Genomic DNA, 17,971 nt, shown 5'->3' on the forward strand with positions numbered 1-17,971 from the left:
TTATCCTGATAATTGGTAAAGAAAAAACTCTATCAAGAGTAGACCAATAACAGCTCAATTGGACTGGACCAAAAGCAAAGAAGTTTCTGAGATAAAATGAATGCTTCAAAGGTCAGCGGAGCAAGGGCGGGGGTTTGGGGACCATGGTTTAAGGGGACTTCTAAGTCAATTGGCAAAATAATTCCATTATGAAAACATTCTGCATCCTCTTTGAAATGTGGCGTCTGGGGTCTTAAATGCTAACAAGTGGCCATCTAAGATGCATCAGTTGGTCTCAACCCACCTGGAGCAAAGGAGAATGAAGAACACCAAGGTCACATGACAACTAAGAGCCCAAGAGACAGAAAGGGCCACATGAACCAGAGACCTACATCATCCTGAGACCAGAAGAACTAGTTGGTGCCCGGCCACAATCGATGACTGCCCTGACAGGGAGCACAACAGAGAACCCCTGAGGGAGCAGGAGATCAGTGGGATGCAGACCCCAAATTCTCATAAAAAGACCATACTTAATGGTCTGACTGAGACTAGAGGAATCCCGGTGGTCATGGTCCCCAAACCTTCTGTTGGCCCAGGACAGGAACCATCCCCGAAGACAACTCATCAGACATAAAAGGGACTGGACAGTGGGTAAGTGAGAGATGCTGATGAAGAGTGAGCTAATTATATCAGGTGGACACTTGAGACTGTGTTGGCATCTCCTGTCTGGAGGGGGGATGGGAGGATAGAGAGAGTGGGAAGCTGGCAAAATTGTCACGAAAGGAGAGACTGGAAGGGTTGACTCATTAGGGGGAGAGCAAGTGGGAGCATGGAGTAAGATGTATATAAACTTATACGTGACAGCCTGACTTATTTGTAAACGTTCACTTGAAGCTCAATAAAAGTTAATAATAAAAAAAAAAAAAGAATAATGGATTTTAACATACATAAGGCTGAATTTTCAACCACAGAGGACACAGTATAAAGTGCTGTTAAATTTGTTTCTCAGCAGTATTTGTATGCTGTAACTGTTTTGCAAACCTAAATAAACTTGGTCGTGGTTATCAAAAAAAAAAAAAAGAGTAGACCAATAATCCAAGAAAATCCAAGTTACTTAAAGATCTTGGAAACTGTTGAAATAGTCGCTCAGAATAATGATTCAATTCGGTTAAACACAGATTTACATTTTTGCTAATATTAAAGATCTAGTAGAAGTAGAAGTAATATAGTAGAAGTAATACTAGCCTCTTTTTATCAGTGAATTTAAGAACATACTCAAGCAGAATAAAAATGTGTGCCTGAGTTACATTTAACACTGATAACTCAGAAGACAGTTGCTTTTATTAAACCTGCACTATTAAACTAGTTTTGTTTGCAAAGATTTACCCAAGTTATGTGAACTTAATCATTAAAACATTTGAGTTACTTTCTATAAAAACATCTTCTTCTTGGGGCTTTGGGTTCTTAATTAATTTGAACTCAAAATAGACAAATACACAAACAAAAGATTATCTACCAGATTGTCTGTCATCTCTCACCCAACAGAGACAAGATCTCTATAAACCATCCAACCCTTTGCAGAGATCATCAACTGGTCAGACCATAAAACCTAAAGAAGCTGATACTAGAAATAAAAGAAGTACTTAATGAAATGGATAGTGGTGATAATTGTATAACATGATGAACATAATTAACGTCACTGCATTGTACATGTAAAAATGGTTGAAATGTCAAATGTTTTATATGTATTTCACCACAATAAAAATTTAAAAAAGAATAAAGATCAAATTCTTACATGCACACCTAAGTTCATCACAGTATTATTCATAATCGCAAAAGGTGGAAACAACCTAAGTGCCCATTAAGAGATGAATGGATTAACAAACTGTGGTACATACACCCAATGGAATACTATATAACATTAAAGAACAACGATGAATCCGAGACATATCTTACAACACGGATGAACCTGGAGGATATTATGCTGAGTAAAATAAATCAATCACAAAAGGGTAAATATAGTGTGAGACCGCTATTATAAAAAGTCACGAAAAGGTTTATACACAGAAAGAAACATTCTTTGATGGTTACCAGGGATAGGAGGGGGAGAGAGGGAAAATTACTAGCTAGATAGTAGACACATGTTAACTTTAGTGAAGGGAAATATAGGGAAAGTCAGCGCAACATGATGAAGGCAAAGGAAGACACTGAAAGGTACACAAATGAAAAGACAACAGTGGTAAACAACATTACATATGCAATCCTGCAACAACAGTAATAGCAAACAATAACTTATGAGTAGGTACATAGGTAGATATGTAAGCTGAACAGATACGGGGTGGCATAAGGGAGTACACCCACATGTATACATAGGTTTACAGTGGATATTTCTACATGTACATTATTACGTGTTGCAACTATATCCACATATATAAATAGTGCACACATGGGGCACAGTCCTGAAAACTTAGCCATAACCAAACACCTCATGGGACTGAGTTACTGGGCTTGAAGGCTACAGACCATAGTCTTGGGCTGGGGGGGCAGGGAGACATCTAGGTCAATTGGCATGACATAGTCCCTAAAAATGATGTTCTGTGTCCTAGTCTGATGAGTAGTCACTTGAGTCTTAAGAGCTTGCAAGTGGCCATCTAAGATACAGCTATTGGTCTCTCCATGTCCATAGCATAGAAGAGCGAAGAAAACCAAAGACGCAAGGAAATAATTAGTCCAAGGGTCTAATGAGCCACATGGACTACAGCCTCCTCTAGTCTGAGACGTGAAGAACTAAATGGTGCCTAGCTATCACTACCATCTGCTCCGACCAGGACCAAATAGAAGGTTCCAGAATAGGAAAAAAATATAGAACAAAATTCAAATCCATGAAAATATATAAATAAATAAAAGACCAGTGTCTTAGTCTTCTAGTGCTGCTATAACAGAAATACCACAAGTGAATGGCTTTAACAAAGAGGAGTTTATTCTCTCACAGTCCAGTAGGCTAGAAGTCTGAATTCAGGGTGCCAGCTCCAGGGAAAGTCTTTCTCTCTTTGTCGGCTGAGAAGGAAGGTCCTTGTCACCAGTCTTCCCTTGGTCTGGGAGCATCTCAGTGTAAGAACCTCAGGTCCAAAGGGTGCACTCTTCTTCCTGAGCTGCTTTCTTGGAGGTACGAGGTCCCAATTTTCTGCTTGCTTCTTTTTCCTTTTTATCTCTTGAGAGATAAAAGGTGGTACAGGCCATACCCCAGGGACACTCCCTTTACATTGGATCAGGGTTATGACCTGGGTAAGTGTGGTGTTACCATTCCACCCTAATCCTATTTAACATAAAAATTACAATCACAAAATGGAGGACAACCACACAATACTGGCAATCATAGCCCAGGCAAATTGATACATGTATTTTTGGGGTGACGTAATTCAATCCATGACAACCAGGCTTACTGGTCCAATAGAGACTGGTGGAACCCCCAAGACTACGGCCCTTAGACACCCTTCAAACTTGGAACTGAACACACTCCCAGAGATTACCTCTTAGCGAAACAATATGCAGGCCTGTAAAGAGAACAGTAACACCAGTAAGGAACATGCTCCTCAGAACATTCAATATATATGAGACCAAAAGGGTAGCATTTCCTCAAAAACTAAGCTCAGGAGGCAGGACGGGGCAGGAAAGGCAGGCAAATGGAAACGAGGAATCCAGGGTGGAAGTAGGGAGAGTGCTGATACATTGAGGGGATTGCAACCAATGTTAGAAAAAAAATCTGTACATAAATTGCTGAATGGGAAACTAATTTGCTCTGTTTAATTTCACCTAAGCCACAATAAAAAGTTCAAAAAATAAAAATTGGAAAAAAAAAATCAAATCCTTACTGTGTTACCAATGGACAAGAATTTGGAACACACGACTAGGAGAGTAGGACTCTCCATTGGGTCCCCCAACTGCTGGTCAGGAACAGAGCACAAAGAACTCCAAAAGGCCTCCTTGCTTGGGTGGAATGTATGAGGAAACAAAGGCTGAGACCAGTCTTAACCCAAGTCATGTACCAAACTGCCAAAGGAAAAATGCACTGTACAATTAAGGAAATGATTTTATTCAGACTATTTCAGTAAGGGGAACATCCATTAATGAGGCGTCTCCAAAAAAAAAAGAAAGAAATCTGGAATTTCATGTTGCTGTTAGTTGCCTTCAGTTGGTTTCCACTCAGGCAAACCTATAAGTTGGGTCCTGTGCCATTTTCATAATCACTGACATGTTTGAGTTTGTTGTGGCCATTGTATGGTATCTTCCAACCTAGGAGGCTCATCTTCTAGCACTATGTTGGAAATATTCTGTTGTGATCCATAGGGTTTTCATTGGCTAATTTTTAGAAGTAGATTGCCAGGTCTTTCTTCCTAGTCTTTCTCAGTCTGGAAGCACCACTGAAATCTGTCTACCATGGGTGACCCTGCTGGTATTTGAGATAATGGTGGCATAGCCTTAGCATTCTAGCAACACACAAGTATGAAAAACTGACATAGTAGGGGTGGGGATACCTTATAAAGCAGGTAAATATGGGGATCATGAGAAAGAATGGAGGCAGGTCTAAGTCATATGGAAACAGGTGGTTCTTTGTAGTTAGTTGTTTTCTGAACACAAAAGGATGGGAGGTTTGGAAAACAAAAGGGTAGGAGGGTTTCTTAACTATTGTGGATTTTCTGGAACACAAGGCTCAGGTAAAGTTCAACAATGTCAAGGACTTACCCAGCAACTAAATGTGAGCTATGATTATGATTGTAATTACAGTGTCTTTTGGCTCTGGCATCAAGCCATTATGATTATTGTAATCCATTGTAATATGCATCTTAGGAAAATTTTTTGCTGTAAAGTCAAATGATTATGTTTTGTGATTTTTCTTTGAAAAATATAACACAGGCAGATTCGATGACATTCCTTCTTGCTTGATGGGTCATAAGGAAGGGAATAAATTGTGCAACAGCATCTACAAACAGCGTTGCACTTCAGGGCACTGGGAGTTAGCCGGTGTGAGAGGAGTGTGGAGTGAGAAGGGGATAAGGAAAAGTGAGATTGCCAAGACCAGGGTGAAGCGTACCCAACCTGGAGGGAGAGTCAAAGGGCTTGGCGTTAGGCTTTTGATGCTATCTTGCTAAGATCCTGAGCACTGGGGCCAAACACTTTGGGTTTGGATCCACATTTTGCCATTCACCGACTTTGGGCCTTGAGCAAGTTACTTAACTTCAGTTTCTTCAGTTGTAAAATGATGACAATTGCATCTATTTCAGAGGATTTTTGTGATTTGATATAAGTCAAATGCTCAGAAGAGCACCTGACATGACTACTACCATGACCACATACGACTACCACTACAGCTTCAATTGTTATTACATGTTTATGCTTTTCTTGACTAAGTGGACCGTTGCTACCAGTGGGGCCCCCAATATTTCCGTATAGGAGTGGCTCAAAGGCAGCAGTCTGGCTGGAACTTAGAGAGGTGAGCAACAGCTTGACTTGAGTTTGCATCTGTACAGCTATTTAAACAAGAATGACTAAACCATCAATTGAGCAAATCAAAGAACGGGGTTTTGGAGGTTGGGGGTTTGGTTAAATTCCTGCCAATGCCTCTTTTAATGGCTGTGGTAGAGACTTGAATAAGGGCCAGTGGTAGAGACTTGAATAAGGGCTATTGAAATGATTTGCATTATATAGCTCGAGGAAGTTTCCTTTCAAATCAGAGTCTGCCCAGTGCCCCTGTTTGAACTTCTGCCACAGTGAGTTCAAGTACAATGGGTGGGAAGAAGCACTGAGGGCCTAAATCTGTCTGAAATGAAGCTTAAAATCTAGGGAAGATCACAAAGCAAAGGTAAAATGTTGATTAAGTTTGTCAAAATACTGGACTTGTTACATTGAAATATGGGAAATTCAAAAAAAAAGAGCAATATCTCAGCCTCCTCGTAAGAATGAACACACAGAAGTTGATTTTAGGACTGTTATCTGGCATAGAGATTATTCCACCCTTCATTAGCAATGCTAACTTGGTTTGCTTCTAGTTCCCAGTCCAGCTGAGCTGGTGGATTATTCTGGAGGATAGAGCTGCCATGTGCCTGCTGGCTGCAGACAAGGGCCACCGGCGTGGTTCCAAGGCTGCTCCTGCCCCCACCTCACTCAAGAATGGCACTGCTGGGGCAGCTGTTGTGGCCTGAGAGCTGGGCGGCCCAGACCAGCACCATCTTTTGAAGTTGTGCAAACAAAATACCCATTCTTGGCCTATTATTGACATTAATTTCAATTCGTAGCCTGAAACACTAGGATGAGATATTTTCTCTCCCTAGCTGGCTAGAGGACAAAGAGAAACAGAGAAACCTAAACACCCATGGAGAAACATGCCCAGAATAACGGCCTTGTTTCCAAATTGATTTGGGTAGTGTCACCATTCGCTTTGCCACTGTGTCAAGCTTTGCTTTCAGGGGCAGGGAGGTTTTACGCAAATAACTCGTTAGTGCTGGGGGAGTGGACGTTTCCTTAATCACTGCTAGAGTCAGGGCTTTCCGAGCCTTTGACCATGACCCAATGTAAGAAATACACTTTCCATTATAACTCAATGCACACATCCATAACTGCAGTGAAATTCTCGTAAGGTAAACGCTCCTCACTACTAACCAATCTGACGTCACTGAACCACCAAGAGTGGAGCTGGGAAGAGATGCAGAAAATCGGCTGTCAGCACAGGACCGACACATACACACTCATGTGCCCACACACACACACACCACCTATGAAGAAATTGCTGAACTGGTGTTGCAGAGAGCACACTTTGAAAACCCTTTGCAAATTGCAACATCTGTAAATCAGGGAAAAGAGTTGATGGGCAATACCTGAAGGTTTACTTTATGGAATTTTAAGGTCTTTTCAAAGCCTGTTTCGGCAAACACCTGACTTCATAATTTAATCTTCTGTTGGTCATGTTCCAAGCACAGTGGTCCTTCGGTTTTAAATCACTGCCACATCTGGTTTTTCTGTTGTTCCTCTTTGCTTCAGTCCAGATGCAATTTTATTTGGAAGCAGTTTTTACAAAGCAATAAAAAATTAAGTCCGATATACTATAAACTGAAGGGTGTGTGTGTGTGTGTGTGTGTGTGTGTGTGTGATAAAATTCCCATGACTCCAGGCTTTCTGAACAATTGAATGGGCATTGGCAGTTTTCTCTTGGGCCTTATAGCTATTGCGCAAATAAAATGAATTGTGCTGCTGCGTAACAAACCACCCTCAAAGTCAAGGGCATTGAACAGTAAGCATTTCTTTCTCACAGAGTTGTGGATTAGCAAAAGGAACTGTCTGCTCCTAGCTGGATGTCTTAGTTTGCTAGGGCTGCCAAAACAAAATATCATAAGTGGTTGGCTTTAAAGAACAGAAATTTATTTTCTCGCAGCTCAGGAGGCTAAAGTCTGAGTCAGGACAGGAACCGCGAAGGAAAGTGCCCCTTTGTCTCTTTCAGTTTGGTGTTCTGGAGCTTGTAGATGTGTCCGCCTCCAACATCCCATGGCGTCTGTCTTCCCACTGTGTATGCCTGTGTCTGCACTCCCCTTTATAAGATGTCACTCAGAAGGCATTAGGTTTAGAATCCACCCTACTCCAGTATAACCTCATGAAGATAACAAAAGAAAAACACTATTTCCAAACAGGATCACACCCACAGGTAGAGGGGCTAGGACTTCAGCATGTATTTTGACACAATTCAATTCATGACACCAGGCTTTCTGTTGTGTTTGTGGAGTACCTGGGGACTCCACTCTAAGCTGAGCTTGGTTGGGGTGGCTTTGCTCTGTATGCCTCTTGTATGTTTTGGGACCACTGGGCTAGCCCTGGTGGAAGCATTCCTTCCCATGGCAATGGCAATCACTCGAGAGACCAGGAGGAAACTTGACAGCCCTTTTGAGGCCATCACTTTTGCCTCTTTCTATTAGCCAAACCAAGTCACAGAGCCAAGCCTAGAGCCCAGCGGTAGAGAAGAAACCTCACCCACAAAGAAAGCGTGCTGTAAAATTGGATGACAAAAGGCACAGTTCCAAGGAGTGATAAGACTTGGGACATAAATGGTAGGCTAAAAAATAACCCCCCAAAGATATCCATGTCCTATTCCCCAGAACCTGCGAATGTTACCTTCTATGACAAAAAGGACTTTGCAGATGAGATTAAGCTAAGGGTTTTGAGATGGGTAGATCATCCTAGATTATTTGGGTGGGCCCAATGTAATCATAAAGGTCCTTATAAGAGGGCAGCAGGGGAGAGTAAGAAGAAGGAAATGAGATGATGGAAGCAGAGGGACAAAGGCAGTGTGATGCAGGACCACATGTCAAGGAATGGAGACAGCCTCTAAAAGCTGGAAAAGGCAAGGAAACAGATTCTCCCCTGAATCCTCCAGAAGAGACGTAGCCCTGCCAACACCTTAATTTTAGACTTCTGACCTCCAGACCCGTAAGAGGATAAATTTGTGCTTTTTTAACTCTCGAAGTTTGTGATAACTTGTTAAAGCAGTACTAGGAAACTAACATAGGACCATTAATACAATCTTCTCTAGGAATAAATCTAACTCCTTGTTTCTACATATTCTCTTAGTTATCTAGTACTGCTATAACAGAAATACCACAAGTGGGTGGCTTTAACAGACAGAAATTTATTTTCTCACAGTTTAACAATCGGAACCTGGAATGTATGAAGTATGAATCTAGGAAAATTGGAAATCGTCAAAAATGAAATGGAACGTGTAAATATCGATATCCTAGGCATTAGTGAGCTGAAATGGACTGGTATTGGCCATTTTGAATTGGACAATTATATAGTCTACTATGCTGGGAACGACAACTTGAAGAGGAATGGTGTTGCATTTATCGTCAAAAAGAACATGTCAAGATCTATCCTGAAGTACAACCCTGTCAGTGATAGGATAATATCCATACGCCTACAAGGAAGACCAGTTAATACAACTATTATTCAAATTTACACACCAACCACTAGGGCCAAAGATGAAGAAATGGAAGATTTTTATCAGCTGCTGCAGTCTGAAATTGATTGAACATGCAATCAAGATGCATTAATAATTACTGGCGATTGGCATGCGAAAGTTGGAAACAAAGGAGAAGGATCAGTAGTTGGAAAATATGGCCTTGGTGATAGAAACAATGCCGGAGATCGAATGATAGAATTTTTCAAGACTAATAACTTCTTCATTGCAAATACCTTCTTTCACCAACATAAACGACAGCTATACACATGGACCTCGCCAGATGAAACATGAAGAAATCAAATTGACTACATCTGTGGAAAGAGACGATGGAAAAGCTCAATATCATCAGTCAGAACAAGGCCAGGGGCCAACTGTGAAACAGACCATCAATTGCTCATATGCAAGTTCAAGCTCAAACTGAAGAAAATCAGAGCAAGTCCACGAGAGCCAAAATATGACCTTGAGTATATCCCACCTGAATTTAGAGACCATCTGAAGAATAGATTTGATGCATTGAACACTAGTGACCGAAGACCAGACGAGTTGTGGAATGACATCAAGGATATCATCCATGATGAAAGCAAGAGGTCACTGAAAAGACAGGAAAGAAAGAAAAGACCAAGACAGATGTCAGAGGAGACTCTGAAACTTGCTCTTGAGCATCGAGCAGCTAAAGCAAAAGGAAGAATTGATGAAGTAAAAGAACTGAACAGAAGATTTCAAAGGGCCTCTTGAGAAGACGAAGTAAAGTATTATAATGACATGTGCAAAGAGCTGGAGATGGAAAACCAAAAGGGAAGAACACGCTTGGCATTTCTCAAGCTGAAAGAACTGAAGAAAAAATTCAAGCTTCGAGTTGCAATCGTGAAGGATTCCATGGGGAAAATATTAAACAACACAGGAAGCCTCAAAAGAAGATGGAAGGAATACACAGAGTCATTATACCAAAAGGAATTAGTCGGTATTCAACCATTTCAAGAGGTGGCATATGACCAGGAACTGATAGTACTGAAGGAAGAAGTCCAAGCTGCTCTGGAGGCATTGGCAAAAAACAAGGCTCCAGGAATTGATGGAATATCAATTGAGATGTTTCAACAAACAGATGCAGCGCTGGAGGTGCTCACTCGTCTATGCCAAGAAATATGGAAGACAGCTTCCTGGCCAACTGATTGGAAGAGATTCATATTTATGCCCATCGCCAAGAAAGGTGATCCAATCGAATGTGGAAATTATAGAACAATATCACTAATATCACACACAAGCAAAATTTTGCTGAAGATCATTCAAAAACAGCTGCAGCAGTATATCGACAGGGAACTGCCAGAAATTCAGGCTGGTTTCAGAAGAGGACGTGGAAACGGGGATATCATTGCTGATGTCAGATGGATCCTGGCTAAAAGCAGAGAATACCGGAAAGATGTTTACCTGTGTTTTATTGACTATGCAAAGGCATTCGACTGTGTAGGATCATAACTAACTATGGATAACACTGCAAAGACTGGGAATTCCAGAACACTTAATTGTGCTCATGAGGAACCTTTACATAGATGAAGAGACAGTTGTTCGGACAGAACAAGGGGATACTGATTGGTTTAAAGTCAGGAAAGGTATGCGTCAGGGTTGTATTCTTTCACCATACCTATTTAATCTGTATGCTGAACAAATAATCCGAGAAGTTGGACCATATGAGGAAGAACGGGGCATCAGGATTGGAGGAAGACTCATTAACAACCTGCGTTATGCAGATGACACAACCTTGCTTGCTGAAAGTGAAGAGGACTTGAAGTACTTACTAATGAAGATCAAAGACCACAGCCTTCACTATGGATTATATCTCAATATAAAGAAAACAAAAATCCTCACAACTAGACCAATGAGCAACATCATGATAAATGGAGAAAAGATTGAAGTTGTCAAGGATTTCATTTTACTTGGATCCACAATCAACAGCCATTGAAGCAGCAGTCAAGAAATCAAAAGATGCATTGCATTGGGCAAATCTGCTGCAAGGGATCTCTTCAAAGTATTGAAGAGCAAAGATGTCACCCTGAAGACTAAGGTGTGCCTGACCCAATCCATGGTATTTTCAATCACATCATATGCATGTGAAAGCTGGACAATGAATAAGGAAGAGCGAAAAAGAGTTGACGCCTTTGAATTGTGGTGTTGGCGAAGAATATTGAATATACCACAGACTGCCAAAAGAACTAACAAATCTGTCTTAGAAGAAGTGAGGCTAGAATGCTCCTTAGAGGCAAGGATGGCGAAACTGCATCTTACATACTTTGGACATGTTGTCAGGAGGGATCAGTCCCTGGAGAAGGACATTATGCTTGGCAGAGTACAGGGTGAGCAGAAAAGAGGAAGACCCTCAACAAGGTGTATTGACACAGTGGCTGCAACAATGAGCTCAAGAGTAACAACAATTTTAAGGATGGCTCAGGACTGGGCAGTGTTTCGTTCTGTTGTGCAAAGGGTCGCTATGAGTCAGAACCAACTCGACGGCACTTAACAACAACAACAAGCTGCAAAGTTTGTGATAAATTGTTAAAGCAGTATTAGGAAACTGACATAGGACCATTAATACAATCTTCTCTAGGAATAAATCTAACTCCTTGTTTTTACATATTGTCTTAGTTATCGAGTGCTGCTATAACAGAAATACCACAAGTAGGTGGCTTTAACAAACAGAAATTTATTTTCTCACAGTTTAGGAGGCTACAGGTCCAAATTCTGGGTGCTGGCTCTATGGGAAGACTTTCTCTCTGTCGACTGTAGAGAAAGGCCCTTGTCTTTTCTGAGGTTTGGCTCCTGGACGATCTACATGTGGCTTGGCATCTCTCTTTCCCGGTATCTCTTTCTCTTGCTTGCTTGTTTAATCTCTTTTATATCTCAAAAGAGGTTGACTCAAGACACACCCTACACTAATCCTGTTAATTAATATAACAAAGACAATGCATTCCCAAATGGGATTATAACTACAGGCATAAAACCAAACCAAACCATTGCTGTCCAGTAGATTCCAGTTCATATTGACCGTATAGGACGGAGTAGAACGTCCCATAGCGTCTCCAAGGCTGTAATCGTTATAGGAGCAGACTGCCACATCTTTCTCCCAAGGAGCCACTGAAAGGTTCGAACCACCCACATTTTGGTTAACAGTCAAGTGCTTTAGCCACTGCACCACGAGGGCTCCTTACCATAGGCATAGAAAGGTTAGGATTTACAACACATATTTTGGGGGGACACAATTCAATCCATAACACATCTAATATCATTTTAAGCATTATTTTTTCTTAAAAAAACATGTTATTATTTTTAATCTATGCAATTTATGAAAGTGTAACATTCTCAAATGTGATTTGACCTAATATTGGAACCAGTTTGTTTTCCAAATTAAGGCATCTTTACTTTAAAAATGAAAGTCAGTGAGGAACAGGATTTGACGTACCGAACTGTCCATTGTAAGAAACTGTACAGAGTTAAAAGTTATATAGGATGGGAGAACAATTATTAACGTGGGAGTGTTCATAATCAGCAAAGGGGATTTTGTAGTTACGAGTGCCCTCTCTTTGCTGGAGAGAAACCAGGGAGTCTCCGTTGTAAGTGTTGTGGATTAAATTGTGTTCCCCAAAAATGTATGCTGCAAATCCTAACTACTGTACCTGAGGAGGGACCCTAATGGCACAGTGGTTAAGAGTCCAGCTGCTAACCAAAAGGTTGGCATTTAAAATCCACCAGCTATTCCTTGGAAATCCTATGGAGCTGTTCTACTCTGTCCTGTAATATCAGTACGAATTGATGGTAATGGGTTTGGTTTTGGTTTTTATATCTGAGGATGTAATTTCCTTTGGAAATAGGGCTTTCCTTATTATGCTGATGAAGCCATATCAGTGTAGGATGTGTCTTAAACCAATGACTTTTGAAATATAAAAGGAGCAGATTAGGCACAGAAGCAAGAGAAGGACAAAAGGGGGAAGATATATACCACATGAAGAACACCAAGGAGCCAAGAAACAGAAGCTGGAAGAGACGAAGGATCTTCCCCACAGCAGGCAAAAAGAAAGCCTTCCCCTAGAGCCAGCACTCTGAAGTTAGACTTCTAGCCTCCTTAACTGGGAGAAAATAAGAAAATGCCTACTTGGGGTATTCCTGTTACAGCAGCTCTAAGAAACTAAGACAATAAGGAGGGGGCAGAGAAAAGAGCTGGAGAATTGCGGAGCAAGGTGCCCTGGAGCAACTACATGACTGGATCAAAGTACAGAGAAGAAGAAAGGGTTTTTTCAAATGTATTGTTATGAGTATTTTTGGATCCCCTTCAAAGTTTTCAAGAAGTACAGGGTAAGCATATGAGCTGTTTTGAAATTTCTTCTGGTTGTTGGAAGGAATATATGTAGTACGTATTTGTGATATTATTTTGCATCCTTCCTTAAGGGTAAGTTTATCAGTTAGGAATGCTTTAGTGTTCAGATAGCAGAAAAGTGGACCAATAATGTGTTTAAAAGTAGAAATTTGTTTCCCTCACATAACAAGGAGCCTGGAGGTATAGAGTTGCTGGAAATGGCTCTTCAAAGACCTGGATTTTACTATCTTTCCGCAGTGAATCATCCAAGTGGCTTTTCAGTTGAGGCTTATATCTTATGTCTAAATGATGGTTGTTGCAGCTTCAAGCATATGACCTCACTCAAATGCAGAAGTACAGGGGTGAATAAGGGAGAAATTTATCTTTTCCTGCATCTCCATTAGAAGGAAGCAAAATATCTTTCCCAGAATCCCTCAGCAGATTTTTCCTTAGCTCTCATTGGCCTGAATTGAGTCATATGTTGTTCCACCCCTAGCTCTCATGGAGGCTTGGAAAGCAAGTATCTGGCTTTCTAGACTTACAGTGGGATATGGGAAAGGGAGATGGAGTTGGGAATGGCTTTTGGATGGTTACCTAATGGTGTCTGCTGCAGGTGTCCAGCCTCGCTTTTATTCAAGGGAATCTAGGTTGGTGGACGGCAGGTTGGGGAGCTGTGTGCCATGACCCTTCGTTGTGAGGGATAAGCCTACAGTCCTCTTTTACAATGCTGGCATTTCCCTGGGCAGTGGACTTCTCAGTGCTGAAGTGAATATGAGTCTTCTGGGGCATTTGGGCATGCATGAGTAGGCCACACTTCATAAAGCAATTAAGTTTTCTATTTTCTATATAACCTATTTTCCTAAGTTCTTATATTCCTTTATCTACATAACACAAGAATATTTCTGGCATCTCACCTTCATAAGAAGAACTTTGACATAGAGGTTAAAAGCCCAGACTCTAGAGCGAGGCTATTTTCTTTGAATCCCAACTTTACCACTTACAAGTGGAATGTGGGAAACTGTTGGACCTATATGCCTCAGTTTCCTCATTTATAAATGAGGCTAACGATACATAGCCCAAAGGTTTATTATTAGGATTAAATAACATACTAAAGCACTGTAAACAGTGTTTGACGCTTAGTATGCTACATGAGTGTCAGTTAGCATTATTATTTACACAGGTTTCCATGAGCCTAGAATTCAGTCAGCCAGCTGAGCAGATGAGTAATACTCCCAGCTGCTCAAGTGGGTACACTGAATCTAGAATCCTCAGTAATTACCTCTGTATCAATAAATTCAGCCTGATCTAAAACTGTATTCTTTCTTCCTTGGTTTAGCATTCTTAGACTCTCTCTCCACGTGAAAATATATATATATATGTATGTGTGTGTGTGTGTATTTTGCCTTTACAAATTAGCAGACTCTCACAACTTCTGTGGTGGGTAAGTTATCGTCTTTCACCAAAACCAAACCAAACCTATCACTGTCGAATGTATTCTGATTCATAGCAACTCTATAGGACAGAGTAGAACTGCCCCATAGGGAAAGAGCAGCTGGTGGATTCGAACTGCTGACCTTTTGATTAGCAGCCAAATGCTTAACCTCTGTGCCACCAGAGCTCCCAAATCTTCTCCTTTAGGGTTTGCCTTTTCAATTGGCCTCTCGAGGCATGCTGGGGTCTGACTCTGTAGTGAGAGAAAGTGAGAGAGGGTTGGGGTAGGTTTGGGGTTAGGGTGTGACGCTTAAAGGCAACAACTTCAGGAGTCACAGTACAATAAATCCTCTGAATTCTCCCACATACTTCCATGCAGGAGTCCCTGGGTGGTGCAAATGATTAAGTGCTCAACTACTAATGCAAAGGTTGGCAGTTCAAGCATATCCAGAGGTGCCTCAGAAAATAAGACTTGGTGATCTGCTTCCGAAAGTCACAGTCTTGGAAACCCTGTGAAGTGCTATGGGGTTGCCATTAGTTGGAACTGACTCAACTTGTTTGGTTTTTTGATTTTATCTCCATTTAATTCTCAGGGTCCTACTCTGCTCTAATCAATGCCCTTGGTTTCAATTAAGAAAGTGGTTAGGCTGTGAATGCAAATGATTTTGTAATTGGGCAACCCGTAAGATCAAATTTTGTTTTTGATTTTCACCTATCTTGGCCTTTAGTTGTTAGAGATAAGAAGTTTTCTTTTTTTCTTATCGCTATGGCTTGTTTTAGAAGTCATAGAAAATCCCTGGTCTATATGTGTTTTGAGGATGAGAATTTAGGAATTTGAGCTGAGAAATTAAGACTTATAGCTCTTATTCTTTCTTAAAGATGTCCAATTCTATAAAAGACAGCCACGTCACCCCATAGTCTTTATAGTCCTTAGCAGCCACTCGATTTCCCAAAAGCTTGATTTCAGAGGGCATCTTTTTCTAGGGGAATAAAAAACAAAACAACCCGTTGCCGTCAAGTTGATTTCGACTCATAGCACCCCCATATTACAGAGTAGAACTGCACCACAGGGTTTGCAAGGCTGTAAATCTTCACGGAAGCAGACTGCCACATCTTTCCCCTGCGGAACTGGTGGGTTCGAGCCGATGACCTTTTTGGTTAGCAGCCAAGCTCTTAGTCATAATTTAATAATCTGTTTTGCCACTGTATTCCTCAGGCTGCCAATATCTAAACCCTTCAACTAGCTCAGTTTCAGCCCTCAGTCCTAATCAAACTAGATAATCCATCCCTGATTTTGTCTGTTTCCCTTAGGTCCTGTGCTTCCTCATTCTAATGTTACTGTCAGGTGGCTTAGCTATAAGCAACAAAAACTTACTCTGACTGATTTAAAGAGAGGAGGAATTTATTTAAACCATAGGTGGAGAGTCAGGCTCAGAGGCATGCATCTACAAGCAACTCCAGAAGTATGTCACAGAACTGGTAAGGTGAAGACAGTACTGCATCCATCTATACCACACACCAGACACTGTAGCTTGCATTACCAGCACCCTGCATCCGTCACTGGGTGCCACTACTAGCCATGCTGTCCTAAAACTTGACCATCTTCCAAATACCTTTACCACCAGAGGGTCTACCTTCCATTGCCATTGTTGCTAACTGCTGTTGGGTTGACCCCCAATTCATGGCAACCCCGTGCACAACAGAAAGAAGCGCTGCCTATTCCTGCGCCATCCCCATGATCCGCTGCGGATTGGACCGCTGTGATCCATAACGTGATTTTTGGAAGTAGATCGCCAGACCTTTCTTTTAGTCTGTCTTAGTCTGAAAGTTCTGCTGAAACCTGTTCAGCATGGTAGCAACATGCAAGCCTCTACTGATACGTGGGTGACGACTGCATGAGAAGCGCGTTGGCTAGATATCAAACCCCGGTCTACCATATGAAAGGTGAGAATTTTACCACTGAACGACCATTGCCTCTCACCAAGATTACATAGTAGATAATTCCCCAAACTATTACTAAAAGTTCAGGTCCTGGCCACAAAAAACAAAACAAAACAAAACACTGAAGTTCATTTTACAGGGATCTGCTCCAAGACTAAACTACATGGGTCCCAGGCCTATAAGGTTTACATACATAATTGTTATTTTATTGCTTATAATTTTTATATAATTTGAACAGGTTAACATCTGTAGTTTATGTATAATACCTTAACTATCACTTTTAGTATTTAGTGTACTCTTCAGAGTAGTTTCTGCCCTGATTTTTGTCTCCTCCTGATTTCATGGGGTAGGTAGCATGGTGTATTCTGGGCTTTGGAGTCAGACAAACTTGGGTTTCAATCCTGGCTCTGGCCCTGATCAATAGTTCCTGTCATTAGTCACATTACTTATTTTTTTTTAAGCCTTGGCTTCTTCTATAAAATGTATATAGTAAAATTTATGCTGTATGGTTGTTATGAAGATAAATATAATTCACATAAAGCTTAGTAAGAGATGCTGGGGAATAATGGACTTGATTATGTAGAGAGAGTTGTGTTTTCTATGTTTGTAACTGAGCAATTATCTAAAGTAAGGTACATGGGACAAACATGTGGGAAGAAGTGGAACAATATGGCTAAGGCTGACTTAGCAATACCAGTGGACACTGTCACGTTGTTGTGAAACAATTCCAGCCATCTTCCTTCTTTTTCAAGACCCAATTACTTTTTGCTTTGAAAAAAAAAAAATTTTTTTTTTTTGATACCATGCGTTTTCATTAATGGAAGCATGCTGAATCATTGAGTGTTGTTGAATTTTTGGTAGGTAGTATGGATTTTCTTCCCCCTCCAACAATCATACCCTCTGAATCCTGAGGGACATAAGTTGTCCTCCTAATTCTACCCCAGATGCCCACCAGAGTCCAGAGTAACATACGGCGTCCCAAAGAAAAAATTTCACAATTTTTCTTTCTCCTACCAAAAATGCACACGCCTCATACAACACACTGCAAAAGCAGTAATTTGCGGCACACACCTGTTTTTTCAGTTTTAAACAGTAATAAAGGCCCCTGCCTCGGGACAGCGGTAAAGCCTCTTCCCAAAGAACCTGGGAGGAGGAAAAACTGGGTGGACAACTCTATAGCCCAATGGTCACGAAAGGGTTAACCTAAGAACTTTTGTTCACAAGGAGTGGATAGGCTAAAAATGAATCCCTGTTCACCAGGTATGCATGACCTTAGC

At 41.0% G+C, this 17,971-nt stretch overlaps 1 pseudogene; it reads left to right on the forward strand.

Moving 5' to 3' along the window:
* Positions 1 to 6,179, forward strand: part of LOC126078148 (high mobility group protein B1-like) — a 133,175-nt pseudogene extending 126,996 nt beyond the window's left edge.
* Positions 6,180 to 17,971: the final 11,792 nt, after the last annotated feature.

The sequence above is a fragment of the Elephas maximus genome, chromosome 6 (assembly GCF_024166365.1).
Source record: "Elephas maximus indicus isolate mEleMax1 chromosome 6, mEleMax1 primary haplotype, whole genome shotgun sequence".
Classification (NCBI taxonomy): Eukaryota; Metazoa; Chordata; class Mammalia; order Proboscidea; family Elephantidae; genus Elephas; species Elephas maximus.